The following is a 13,302-nucleotide window of genomic DNA, read 5'->3' as shown; positions in this document are numbered from 1 at the left end:
TGATTGAATATCTTGATTATAACGGATGCCTTTTTAGAAGATTCTATTTTCATTCCAGCTATTTTTCATTACCTTTGTAATCTTGAGCAAATTTCTTAACATCTCTAAGACTCAGATGCCTCATCTATAGGAAGAAAATAATTCAAGAATATTGCGATAATTAAAATGAAACAATGCATCTGACAATGTGTTAAAACTATTAATTTTATAAACTATGCAAAACAAGATATTTTTCATATACATTTCACACATTATCATTTCCCCATTGGAATTTTCTGGCATCAGGTGTTAGAGCTCTAGGCAATTGAGTTTTTATTTTTCATTCATTTATTTGGCATCGTGTGGAAACATCCAAACAGCCATAAGCCAACTAAGCATGAATATAGTTAAGCATTTAAGTAAAATCCTCTAAAAGCTGGTTTACTCTCTTTGTATGATAGTTAAAGAAACATGGGCACAGAGAAGTAAGGGAGAAACCCAAGGACAAACCAACAGCTTTCTATAACAGCAAGATTTAAGACTCAGGTGTTCCCAATCCCTCCTACTGGTAAGCTTTTTACTATTTCACACTGGCTTTCTTTTCATAAGATGGAGGGGAAGCCAGTGCTTATTGACATAGTGACTTAGTGATTTAGTAGTGATTATGTGACCTACTGACATAGTGACTTAGTGATTATGTGGGTTTTTCCAAACAACAAACATCTGTTGCGTACTTTCTGTGATAGGCAATGAGAATTTAAAGATGGATAGAGCATAACTGTTGCCCCCAAGCAACAATGTAATAAAGAAACAAATATATATAAAGAGAACTGCAAAAGACTGCAGATATGTACTTTAACAGAAGTGTGTGCAAAAGGTTTGGTGATGATTCTTTAAAAGGGACCAGAGAAGTCATAGCCAGGGTTGATTTCCAAAAAGGAAGATATTTGACTGATTTTGATGAGAAAGAGTATGGGGGTGTGTGTGTGTGTGTGTGTGTGTGTGTGTGTGTGTGTGTGTATGTGTATCTGCACATGTGTGTATGTGGGGAGGTTAGAAAAATCTGATAGAAATGACTGAAAGAGATCAACTCAAATGAAAAAGGATACATACACTGAAGTATTGAGGAATAAAAAAAATGGTGTAGGCCAGGTGTGGTGGCTCATGCCTATAATCCCAGCTCTTTGAGAGGCTGAGGCTGGAGGATCACTTGAGCACAGAAGTGTGAGAACAGCCTGGGCAACATGGAGAGATCCTATCTCAAAAAAAAAAAAAAAAAATGAGTACATTGTGGTGGCACATGGCTGTGGTCCCAGCTACTTGGAGGCTGAGATGGGAGGTTTGCTTGGGCCTGGGAGGTTGAGGCTGCAGTGAGACGTGATCCTGTCACCGCACTCCAGCCTGGGTGACAGAACGGCACCCTGTCTCAAACAAAAACAAAAACAATCCCTTGGTGTGTTTGTGAAATGGCAGGCAGTTTAGGTGTCCTGTTTCAAAGTATAGAGAGTATGTGGGAGGGGTCAGCAGGTGAGGAGTTTCAAAAACAGAAGAGCTAGAGGGAGGTCAGAACAGCTGAGCAGACCTGAGTTAGCATATGGGGTATCAAGTCAAAGCCAGTGCACAATGTGGAGGTCAAACAATAAAAACCAATGGGAAGCTATTAATGGGTTCAAGGGAGGCAGACTGGCCTCCCTTAAGGTTTTTGTTTTTTGTTTTTTGTTTTTAATTTTAAAAAAATCACCCTGGAATAGAATGGAGGAAGAATTATAGGGGTGAAAACTAGAGTGGGAGGGCAAGTTAAGAGAATATTGAGAGAAACAATGGGGGTTTCTGAAGCAGGAGCAACAGACATGGGAGAATGGATGGCAAAAAGAACAAGGCAGGTATTGATACACCCATGCTGTAGGTAAACAAATTGAAGCCCTAAAAATGTAATTAGCCCATGATCACACATTGGTCTCTATTGACTTCAAAGTCAAGATGGGCTTCCAGCTGTGTTCCTTGGGCGGGACCACATTCACCTAGAGTAGGAGGACCACTGTCCTAGTCACCCAATGGCATTTAGCAGCTTGGAAGGTGTGCTCAGACACAGTGCAGTCTCAAAGAGGCACCAGTGCACCTGTGTCCTGGGTTCTTTTCCTGAAGTCTTTATTCAGACATTTTACTTTAGCAATATTGTTTTCTCTTTTGACAGAACTGCTATATGAGCACATTTTGTCTTCTTTTTGGAAATGCTATTACTAATGATCAAGTAATATCTGAGCCAATCTGAGTCCCTAAGAGGAGAAAAGAAAATGCACTTTCCAAAACCTATTAATACAACCTGCCTTTATATTTGGATGGGCTAGCTGATTCTGAGAACTTCGTTTGTCTAGGCTTTCTCCCTTTTTTTTTTCTTCCTTCTCTTCTCTTTTGTATTCTTCTCTTCTGTACTCTTCTCTTCTTCTTTTTGAGACAGGGTTTCACTCTGTCGCCCAGGCTGCAGTGCAGTGGTACAATCCCAGTTCACTGTAGCCTCTACCTCCTAGACTCAGATGATCCTCCTGCCTCAGCCTCCCTAGTAGGTGGGCCTACAGGTATGTGCCACCACTCCTGGCTAACTTTTTGTATTTTTTTGTAGAGACAGGGTTTCGCCATGTTGACCAGGCTGGTCTAGATCGTTTTTTTTCTTTCTTTCTCTTTCTTTCACTCTTTTTGCTTTACTTACAGAATGGCAGTCGAAAGTGATCTGTAAACATTATACAGTTAGAAAAAACATTAATATAAATTTTGGTAAAACCAAAGTCTTGGTTAGCACCTGGATTTTTAAAAATTTTCATGTAAGTAAAATTTAATTTACTGTTTAATATACCTAATATCTGATTCTGGGGGGAAACCAAAACCACAACTTTTTTTCAAAATCATACAATTTGGATTGCTTAATTCAAATAATGAGATGTTTTGCTCTTGGCAGACTTGAGGGGGAACAATTTTAGGAAAGACAACCTTGGTAAAAGAGGTGAAAATTATTGCAGATCTTGGTTTTCATGATGACATAGAATAAAACCAACAGACTGCTTTTGTTTACAATTACTCTTAGTGATTTCTTGTCTATGGAACAAATAAAGTCATGTTTATATGGGTGCCCTCAAATATAGGGTGTGTCTGATTCTCTATAGACCTTGTAGTTCAGTTGCTTTGAACAGTAAAGAAGGAATTTAAGAAATACTTTAAAAAATGAGTCAGAGGTTCCAAGTTGATTCAAGACAAATTTGACTAAAATTCTCAGTGTTCTCATCTATAAATAAATAAATAAATAATACCTATCTGTATTAGTCAGAGTCTTCCAGAACCAAGAAGGGGTATGTGATATAGAGTGTGAGAGTGTGAGAGAGAAAAAGAGAGAGCACAAATTTATTTTAAGGAATTCGCTTCTGTGATTGTGGAGGTTTGGAGTCCCAAAGCCAACGATGTAGGCTGGTAAGCTGGAGAAAAAGAGAAGAGTTGCTCTTTGAATGCGAAGGCAGTCTGTTGGCAGAATTCCTTTTTGCTTGGGGAACGTCAGTCTTTTTCTACTAAGACCTTCAACAGCGATTGATTGAATGAGGTTCACCATATTATGGAGGGTAATCTGTTTTACTCAAAGTCGAACAATTTAAATGTTAATCTCAGCCAAAACACCCTTATAGAAACATCCAGAATAATGTTGGACCAAATATCTGGACACTATGGCCAAGTTGGCATATAAAATTAACCATAATACCATCTCAAAAGAATGTCCTGAGAATTAAATGATTTAATATATGCAAACCACTTAGGACATTTTCTGGCACATAATATTCATTAAACGTTAACTCTTGTTGTTGTTATTCGAGCAACTACTGTGGTGGTGAAAAAAATAACTACTATTTTGTAGCTTGCATTAGAAATACTTCCACTGTTCAAATAATAGGAGACATTTTGAGTGATCATGAAAAACAGCAAACATGATGTAGAAAAGAGCTTTTTACATTGTTAGATGTTCTCATTCAAATTGAAACTTTGTGTGGAGAAATACATTTATGTATCTATACCAATGCAAGTACACTGAAAAACATTTATTTTACATTGCTTTCCTTGGCACTTCTAGAGATACAACTCTTTCCTTTTCAATGGTTAGAAAAAGGTCAGTTCTTCAAATCTGATCAGGAAAAGTGGCTTGCTTCCTGTTAAAGAGAAGTTTGTTCTTTATCTTTCTCTCTCCTTTTCTCCTTTGTGACTGCTGGGAAATCAGGATAAAATAAAGGCCTATCTCATAAAACCTTAGGCAGCAGCATGGTTGCATTATTCACACTTAGTTTAAATGGAGAAGTTCATTGCAACCAGCAAAGTTATGAAATATATGCAGTTCCCAAGTGGACTTGGCTTTCCACCAAATAAATCATTCATGAATGTGCAAGGTTATAGCCTTGCTTTCCCTCTCTGCACCTATTTCATTGCAGGATTCTTAACCAGCTGGCTTTTGCTACTCGCACACTGATCTAACAGCTGAAGCTCAAAGTTCAGAGAGCAGCAGTCTGCCCCTCTGACAGTGTAGTGTTCTCCCTTTCTTCATTAATTGTGGATTTTCTCAAAGCTTGTTTTTTTAAAAATCATAATTTGTAAGAAATTCTGTGATTCCTGAATAAATCCTTCCCCCAAAACAATACTGACTTCCCATTTATTTCAAAATAGTCTGAAATTACTATCTTTGATTATCAATATCCTCGGCTCTCTTTCCCGCCCTTCCCCCGCCCCCCTAGCCAAGACTTTGAACTGCTTTCTTTCCCTGTGAGTCCTTTGGGAGTTTGTTACAGGTATAGGAAGTTTTGCATGTTAAGCTATGAAACAGCTGTATTCTGCTGCTTCTCTTTTGTCCCATGTTCTTTGTTTCTCAGCCTCATTGATATGATTAATCTTATGAAGGGTTCCGCTCACATTGCAGCTGTAGTCAGCCTGGTAGGTAGTGGTGTAACCTACCCATTGAGCCTGCTGGAGTTGGGGGTGGAGTAGCTGATGTAGTGAGTACCAGCCTTGGGTAAATTCAGAAAAGGAAGTGAGAGTATCTTGGGTGCCCATACCCCCAACCCTTGATGCTGTGCTTCTCTCTTGTTCATCCCCACAACCAATGCTCTTCCACTGCTGTAAGACCTTTCTGTCTCTGAGGAGCTAATTCTCATTCTGGAGGATCTCATGTTACCTCTTAATTTCCATTGTGTATGAGGGTTATTTGAAGAGAGCAATATTTAACCCAAAGAAACACAAGTTGTGGAACATCCAGCCTCCAGAGATGGATAGTGTGCCTTTTAAACCACATCATGGAAATAATTATGTACTCTATTTGTCTGGGAGTCTTTAAAGAAAGTCTCACTATGAAGCAGATAGTGCTGAATCCCTAATAAGCACACTGAATGTAATGAGAGCTCCTGGTTTCCTACCCCAATTCCCAATTCCTGGACTGGTGTATCCATCCTCCAGTTGCTTACAGTGTTGACTGGTAAGGACTCATGGTTATGAGCAGTACCCATCTCTGGAGATTTCTTATTCACCAGTGGGAGCCACTTAGCTTAAACATTCTTGGATGATCATTCCTGGCTCAGGAGCAGCCCACAACCATAGCCAAAGGCTGATATGCAGAACAAAATTCCAGCTGCCTCACTTAGAGCTGGAATGTCTATGGGCTACCATTCCGGCCCCAGAACTCCTCACGGGCTCAGCCTGAAGCTAGTGTCTAGCTGAACTTGCATCTTTGTCTCGCTTCTTCCCAGACCCCTACTCTGCTTCCTTCACTTCCTTACAGGTTCTTCCTAGAAGAACCGTCTTGAAACCACTTGCACAAGAGTACATTCTTAGTCTCAGCTTCTAGGGCACGTGAGATCCTGAGCTAAGCTTAGGGAACTGGCAAAGCAGCGGACCTAAAAGAGGGGATGGGAAAGTTTTTGCAAAATTTGATATTTCAAATCAAGAAAAAATAGCATTTAAGCACTGATCATGGAGAAAAATTAGAATTTTTCTTTTTTAGAGGTTCCCATTGTTTTTATATTTTAAATGGCTTCGGGCAGGGCACCTAATCTCTGGAGTGCTTCGTTACACTACATGTCTTAATCAAGCATTGTTAGCTGAAAAGGGTATTTATTGCATACGTCAATTTGTTTGCCATTTATTTAAAGATGTATGCCTCTGTGAATACATGGATGAAAAAACAAATATAAATCACAAAGTTTACAAATTTAACCATGCAAATCTCGTAACTACAAATGAATCTTCCCAAAGAAGTGATTTGATAAATCGTTGCTAGGTGACAATTCTTTGTCTACTGAAGGCATCCTGCACTTGACCGCTCTAAGAGCAAACTACAGTACAGGGAGGGAGCTGAGGGAGACTGTCATATTTTCTACATATTAAAGGAGGTCAGGCTACTTCTAGGATCCAGTCAGAACCGTGAGCTTATTTTACTGGGCATCCTTTCTTGAAACCTATATTAGAGGCAGAGAAAACCCAAAACCTTGGCAGCAGGCTTCTGATTAAGTATAGAACTGTTCACATTTAGGTAACACTCTTACTTGGGTCATATCTCTTCCATTTTTTATAACCCAGAGTCATACCTGTCTATGCTCACATCTCATGTTTTAGGCAGCTTTTTGCCGATGCAAGGCACACTGTAGCCGTAAAAGTGACATCTTCCTTGTTCTCATTCTGCATCTTCTATGATTCCGCACTAATCTCTGCTCTTCCTCCATTCGTTCCTCTCCCCTGTCTCCTCACAGGAACTTCTATGGATGGATAATCCATCTGGGTATATCCAAGGATAAGTGGCCAGCAATGGCTCATTCTCCACCATCCAAATGCCTCACAATATTGTGATCCTAGGCAATGTCCTCAATGTATCCCTTAAAATAGAATAAAATAAACAGAACTCAAGAGAAGCCACCATACAAGCAGGAGGCTTTCTACTGCCAAGATTCCAAATAGATTAAGCCTATAAATTCTGCCACCTTTGCTCCAGGTACTGTGAGCTCCCAATGGGATGAAAGGAGAGATGCTTTCTTGAACTGCTCAATGGACCTCATCCCATCAACTGATGTTTATTAGGGGAACACTAGCTTTAACAATGCCCTCTGTTCATGTAGCAATTACTAGAGCTCTAGAATCAGGGTTAAAATTCTTTTCCTGTTGTAACTATATCTACTGCTAGCTATCATTTATTGCACACATACTATGTGACAGGCACAATGCCAGATAATTTTAGAGCCATAATTTTTCATCTTTATCGTAGCTTGCAGAGGTAGGTATTATCCATTCTGCAAATGAAGGAATTGTAGTTTAAAAAGGGTAAGATATTAAGTGCCAATTCTGCATATAATCCTATATGGATCTGTCTTCCAAGTCTTTACCCTATTACCCCCCTTTTTATTGTCTTCTAACTTCTCACTAGTCAGCTTAACAACTATCCATTTGCATAGCCCCCTCTACTAGTTATCTATTGCTGCATAACAACCTTAGTGGCTTCAAACATTTATTATCTCACAGTTTCCGCTGGTCAGGAGACTTGCTATGGCTTATCTGGCACCATTGCTCAGTCTTAAAATCTGCAATCAGCATGTCAGCTGGCCTTTGTTCCTTCCTGGAGCTTGGCGTCCTCTTCCAAGCTGCAGGAAAAACTAATTTCCTTGCACCTGTAGGGCTGACAGCCCCAGCTTTTTACCAGCTGTTGGCTGAAAGTTGCTCTCATCTCCAAAAGGACTTCACATGGCCCTTTTCATAGGTGTTCACAACATGGCTATTGGCTTCTCAAAGGGCAGCAGGAGTCTCCCCCTCTCCAATGTGCTATGATGGAGTTTTATGTAATGTCACCTAAGCAAAGGCATGATATTTTACCATCTTTGCTATATCCTATTTGTTAGAAGCAAGTCACAGAGTCACAGGTCCCACCTACACTCAAGGGGAGGGAGTCATTCAGGGGCCTGAATTATTGTGAGTCACTTTAGGGTGTTTCTGCCATATTCCCTTGGCAAAGACCTCACAGAGCTGCGGATGATTCCCACTGCAGCTGTGAGTTCCAGCGGCCATTTTCCTCCCCCATCTATAAAGTGGGAAAATTGTCATTCGTCTGCTTTGCTGGGGCAGGGTGACAATTTGGCCATAAAATGCTTTGATGCCCAGAATGAAAGGCTCTTTATAAAGCCAAAGTATGTTTTTTCCCCAAAGAGAAAAATATAGAAAGAAGTCATCTGTTGCTAGGGAAACCACAACCTTTCACTATGCTTATTTAGAAAAAAAGACATATTCAAGACTCTTCACTGTAGGAACAGAGATTGTGCTTTATGTTGGTAAGAATAAACAAAGAAGAAAAATATCATTCTTCTCAAATGAAAAAAAAATCTATTATCTTGTGTCTTGCTAAAAATATTGTATTCTCCACAGTTCAATTTGAAATTCACAGTCTCCCCCACCCCTGCCGTTTTCATCGTGCTTCGTATGAAACTCCCTTTGAAGTCAGCAGAACCTTTGGGTCTGAACAAAACATGAGAAGCTGAAGGAAGACTGGGCAAACTAGCAAAAACCTATGCCAATATGGCATGGTTAAGAGGCTATGGGATCTCTCCCTTCTGTCCACATTGCGCCTGGGCACTAAGTCAAGAAAGAGTTTCAGAAGATTTTTTTTTTCATACTCACACTTAGTACATCACCAGACTCCTTGTACTATTGCTTAAATGATCACATTTTTTTTACAGATACTGTGGTTCAATTCTTAGTTTTAAAAAGGCAGTTCTATTTTCTGGTGTCAGAAATTTTAGCTAAAATGGGTTGATACACTTTGACTCTAAAGACCACCTTCACAGGCCCTTTAGTTCCAAGTCTTTTTCTTTGTCACATAGTAGGATGCTTTCTCTTCAAGTGCCCTGGTGAGCAGGTCACTGAGCATAGGCTTCCAATCTGCTTGGCCAAACCACCACCATCTCTCGAGGAAATTCTGTTTAGAATCTCTTCAGGGATATTTTGTTTATGAAAGTGTGGAGGAGACACAGGATGAAAGGAGGAGTTAAGAAAACTTGAATTTTCTGACCTGCAGAAATACTGTTAACAGTGATGTTTGAATGGGGACATGAATCCTGTTTAGCCTCCTGAAAACCTGCTGGAACTGTGGAGGGCATCACTTCAAGTCAAAAACTGAAAAGATATCTGGAGATTGAGGACAATGTTATTGTGGGTTGGCTTTTGTGAATAGTCTACATACCACTGATTCTTCTGCTCTTAGTTGTTGTTGGATAAATACCCAAAGTGGATTCTTTTCTCCCTAAGTAAGAAGCTATTCCAGGTTGTTTCCACCCACTCCTTCAAAAGGCCCATGATCAGGAAGGAGCTGGGGAGACAGGCATGGACTCACGAATCCAAGTCATCCAAAACCCATCTGCTGAGCAACCAGTTCATTGTAGAGAGTTAGCATTCAATGTGAGCTATAGATTATTAACTAATAAAAGGATCATTATTATAGTTATTCTAAGTGTCTCAGATATCCTTTTCACATATATATATTTCACAAATATATATTTCACAAATATATATACGTGCATATATATTTCACAAATATATATACGTGCATATATATTTCACAAATATATAAGTGCACATATATATTTCACAAATATATATATGTGTATATATATGTTTGCTCTGTAAGTCTGGATGGGACAATATTTTATTCATTATTGTGGTGCTTACATTAAAGCTTGTTCATTCAAGCTGTTAAGCTCCCCGAGGAAAAAGTCTCAAATGATTGCAGTTATATTTAAAACTGATCTTATGCTGAGAATCGCATACAAATAAACATCAGTAAAAATGCATTTTTTATTTCAAGATAAAAGTCAAAGTGTAATATTAAAAACAGTGGTTTGCATCACTATTTTGTCATAGCCATGTGTGTTATACCAAGAAAAGACTGTACTAATTAGATTTCTAATTATCATTCAACTTGAACAGAAAAACAAGATTTAAATTTATAACTTTCTATAGGAAAAAAGCCATTTTAAACTCTGAATTTCCCTGCCAAGGAAATTTTACATGGGGTCATATGCATGAATTATGGGAGACTCTGCAGAAAATTTTATCTAGGGAATATAAAAAGGATAAAGATTTTTTAAAATGTGAAAATGTCACTATACTCCAATTATACCATACTAATTTTCAATATTATTATACTAATAACTTAGGAATCAAATATTTTGGTTAGAAGCAAGGAGTGAAAATGCTAATATTCTTCTAATTATAAGTTATGGGCAGCATAATTTGTAGCTAATAGCACCGGACACTTTTGTTGGTATTCAGTAGTAAAAGAAAAATATTAAAACCACTCAGTTTGACATAGTTGCATACCAATAAGGCATAGCTGTTTTTAAGCTCTTCTTCAAAAGTGAACCTGACAAGCTACTCAAGAAATATCTACCACGTTCTCTGCCTTATAGGTTTTCATGTTGCTGGGAGATAAAAGTCATCAAAAGGTAAATGAAATGGGCAGGGAGAACAAGAATAATTGGAAACACTTAACTGTGGTTAGCCTTCTGCCTGAATGTAACAGTATAGTGGCTTGCAGTGGTAAATTGACCCAAGAAACTTATTAGAGACTATCAGCTCACTATTTTAGATAGATTCACAGCCTATGTTACACTTGGGAGAAGTGATTTCATAAACTAGAAAAGACAATTACAGATTTTTAAAAATTTTCTCAGTTTGAGAAAAATATATCTTTAAACCAAAATAAGTTTAATGCTAGTTTACACAGAAGTATATTTCTTCTTTTCAAAAATGGTTGGCAGTTGAAACAATCATTAGATTATTAGGAAATCATTTAATTACCTTGAAGGAGGTATCAAGCCATTGGCATGAGCTGCAGATTTAGCTGTTCTAAGACATAGAAATAAGATTCATCAATCAAGGTTCTTAGCCAGCCTATTCTAATGGTTAATAATAATGCCTATTCCTGATCTCCTCCACACTGCTGCCTATGCAGTTGCCTTGAAAATATTTTCAATAGAAATGAACAATTAAAATGGTGGAGTCTTCACTTCCGCAGCACTTACACTAAAACTGAAACATACAGAGAAGATTAGGATGGTCCCTGGGCAAGGATGACATGTGCATTTGTGAAGTGTTCTATAATTTTAACAAATTGTTTGTGACACAGAGGATAAATGCTTTAGGTGATGGATACTCCATTCATCCTGATGTGATGATTACACATGCTTGTATCAAACTATCCCATATACCCCATAAGTATATATACTAGGTATGCATAAAATTAAAAATTAATTAAATGGTGGAGAAGTTTCTAATATCAGATTAGAGACTACTAATCTTTTTCATTGGCCTGATAATTTTACATGATTAGTCATTAACCAGGAGATTAATATAATTACAGATTTATTGTCTCTGCCTTATTTTGCATTGTGGAAAATGTGCAGAGATGACACCAGACTTGTATTTTTCAAATCCCACACTTATCTCATGTAAATATAAATTCAGATGTAACACTTTACAGTTGAAAGGGATCTTCACAATCAACAAATGATAGATCTGAGATTCAGAGGGGCAAAGCTATTTGTCTCAAGTCATAAAGAGAGATAGTGTGGGACCTGAAGCAAAACTGACGATTTCCTGGTTCCTAGCCCAGTCCATTTACAGTGCACCTCCAAGGAATTAGAATGTTCAAAACTTGTGTCAAGTAGATATAAAATTATTATATTGTGATTTTCAGGACTCTGTCAATTTCCATAGGATATTTCCATTTTCCAGATAATTTTGGAAGCCTAAGTTAACACCTGCTCCTTTTAAGTAAATGAAAAACATCTTTATTCTTTAATAAATTATCCTTGCTCCCACTATAAGTGCCAAACAAAAGCATACAAGCTGTCAGTATCTCAAAAAAAAAATCATGAAATGTTTTAAAAAGTCTTATTAGGGAAGTGATAAACTGAACTATCGCCAAGGTTTGGCTCTATTTTCTCCTCTTGGATGTAATTGGTTACTTATTTTCAAAGTTGGAATCCTTCACATTCTTGCAGATGCTACACTATACAGAAACACTTTAAAACTGACCCTGAAGCCACCAAGAAGATTAAGCAGTGATTTGAACATTTTTTACTAAGGTTAGTGTATTTGAAATGAAACAAAATAAATGCATTTGGTTAAAACTCTCTCTCTTCAGTGAATTGTTTTAATAACAATGCTAGTGCCAGTGAGTTTTGAATGTACTCAGAAGAGTGTAGAAATACACACCAAAATTGTGTAATAGCCCTTGGTCACTTGGGGCTAAGTGGATAGTGCCAATGCCAAGCATTCCAGCCTGTATTTTACCCTGAAATCACAAACTCATTTGACAGTTAGAACGTGAGTTCAAGTGTGCCTTGGCAGATAGACAATCTGGCACATGGTTAGCAAGAAATGATACTGGGTAGAATCACTAGATGGAACAGAAGAATGGTTAGCCTAATTTCTACTTTGACTTCTTGATAAAGAGTAAGTTCTTTCAGGAATTATATTTTAAGAACTGTACTGTTTGGCCCTGACAGTCTCAGGCCAAGTGTTTCAGCTGCAAATTCCAGCTACCATCTGACTCAAACCTGCTCATTTTTAGCCTTTTGCATGCCCAGTCACTATGCATTTTTACATCCTCATTCAATATGACTCTGATTGCATTAGGTGCATGGGGACTGAAGTAATATAAAATCAAAGAAAACAACTTGCAAAGCTAGGGGTTTGGAAATCTTCAAAGCTCCAAACATTTGACTACTCAAATGTCTTTTGTCATTGTTGCTATGTTTTTTCTGTTACCTGCTGATCATATCTACGACACAATATTTGTGGCTTTTAAATCTGAAAAGTAAGGCTTTTTAAAAATGAGTAGAGTTTGATGGAAGGGACATTTTCTTCTCAATTTGGTCACCTTGATTTTGCCACTTGGTTTAACACAAGGAGAATGTACCTCAAATTTGAAGTTGGCTATCTCATTTTGATAAAATAACAATTCGCTGGAGTGACTTCACAAAGCGAGGAAAGGGTAAGTGAGACACATCCCAGGGGCCCACATTCCCACCATAGAATCATGAAATCCTGGCCACAGGAGAGTCCCCTCCCCCACCCCAACAAGCCTCCCAACCCATGAAACTAACACAGGGAGCTTCCAGGAGGCTGTGGGACAGAGCTTCTCCATGGAGGGAGTTCAGGCTGAGTCCCACACCCTTTCTGAGACCTTTCTTAGACCTAATGTGGCCACAGCAGGGCACCATTTTCAAACCTAGCCTTTGGCAGGCTACACTGGGGCACAGCAGT

The 13,302-nt window shown here is 38.4% G+C and overlaps 1 non-coding gene across 1 annotated transcript; it reads left to right on the top strand.

Moving 5' to 3' along the window:
- Nucleotides 1-11,031: 11,031 nt before the first annotated feature.
- LOC112424037 (U6 spliceosomal RNA) lies at nt 11,032-11,137 on the top strand. Its single transcript, XR_003014689.1, has one exon. It is a non-coding gene; the product is annotated as a U6 spliceosomal RNA (small nuclear RNA).
- Nucleotides 11,138-13,302: the final 2,165 nt, after the last annotated feature.

Source organism: Macaca nemestrina, chromosome 3, assembly GCF_043159975.1.
Source record: "Macaca nemestrina isolate mMacNem1 chromosome 3, mMacNem.hap1, whole genome shotgun sequence".
NCBI lineage: Eukaryota > Metazoa > Chordata > Mammalia > Primates > Cercopithecidae > Macaca > Macaca nemestrina.
The sequence above is the reverse complement of the archived record's forward strand: the minus strand, read 5'-3'. Positions and strand labels throughout refer to the sequence as shown.